The sequence below is a fragment of the Phascolarctos cinereus genome, unplaced genomic scaffold (genome assembly GCF_003287225.1).
Source record: "Phascolarctos cinereus isolate Bilbo 61053 unplaced genomic scaffold, phaCin_HiC Scaffold_1;HRSCAF=81, whole genome shotgun sequence".
In the NCBI taxonomy this organism is placed as follows: Eukaryota; Metazoa; Chordata; class Mammalia; order Diprotodontia; family Phascolarctidae; genus Phascolarctos; species Phascolarctos cinereus.
In genome coordinates, this window is record NW_027555514.1 from 238,014,527 (window position 1) to 238,016,079 (window position 1,553).

Here is a 1,553-nt window from a genome sequence, read left to right on the forward strand (position 1 = left end):
AAATTTGGAGGAGAGACAGATGGAAAGGGAGGGGATAAAAGTTAGAAAGATATTAAGACACTGATATGCCAAAGTAAGTTCATTTAGGTTGCATCTATATGGGAACAAAGTGTTATGGTGATTTAATATTATAAACACATAAGAACATATTAGAAACATGATTTCTTTTTAATTTTACAAGTCACTGAATCAAATATGGCAACTATACTAACTGCAGTTTTTTATCATACAATCAGAAAACACCCATCATTTAAAAATTCTTCCAAGTGTAATAGTCTTTCAATAGTCTCTTGAAAGTAAGGTAAACAGGGCACTATATTAGGTTATATGTCCAACTGATTTGGATATCTGATTTGATTACTGGAATAGGACCATGGACTTAGAGCTGGAAAGGACCTCAGAATCAATGTAGTCTGACTGACCCTCCCATTTTACAGATGAGAAAAATGAAACCCAGAAAAATAAAGTGACCTGTCTTATGTTACACAGGTAGTAAGGTTTGGAGCCTGGATTTGGACTCTCATGTTCTGACTTCAGATTCAGTGTGTTTAACAATGCATCATACATTTGATGAAGTGATCTATAATGCTGAAGATAAGTAGTACAGTAGTAATTTATTTGTTGATTTATTAAGCCCTTATCACATGTCAGGCAGCTTATCAGGCACTAAAAATACTAGTACAAAGAATGAAACAATCCCTCCTTGCAAAAAACTTCTAATGGAGAAGATGAAGTACAAAATAAATATATACAATATAAATATTCAATGAATAAAGATAAATATATACAATACATACAAGGTAGTATGGGAGGGAAGGCACTATAGAAGGGCAAATAGGAAAGGCTTTATGTAAGAGATAGTGCTTGTACTGCATCTTAATAGAAGAAGAGGTAACACCTGAAAATTTACTACTTTTACTAACATCTGAGGGTAAACATGATCAGTCTTTATAGGACAAATGTTAACACAAAGCTCGAATACTTTTGCAAAATTACATCAGCATATTAGAGGAATGGAACTATGTATTCTTTGAATGAATGAATAAAAGGTAACATTTATATAGCACTTACTATATGCCAGGCAACAGTATTAAGTGCTTTATAATTATTATCTCATTTGATCCTTACAACAACTCTGGGAGGTAGGTCCTATTATTCCCATTTTACAGATTGAGGCAGAGTCTAAGTAACATGCCCAGGGTCACACAGCTAGTAAGGGTCTCAGGCTGGATTTGATTTCAGGTCTTCCTGACTCCAGGCTCAGCATTCTATCTGTCCACTGAGATAAAAACAGTAGAACATTGATGACACTGTTATTCAGGGGTGGAATTAGAACTTGGCTGAAAGATTAATATTGTGGGAAGCTATGATGCTTTAGGGGATGATTCCTCTATAACCTGTAGGAAAAAAACTGTTACAATGAGGTTCTGGTGTATTTTTAAGCTAACTTTTTTGTTAACTTGAGACAGTAAGTAGCTTGCATAAAATATAATCCAACTCTTTTTCAAAATGTATCAGTATTGTCTCATGTCTGCTTCATATAATTATAATAA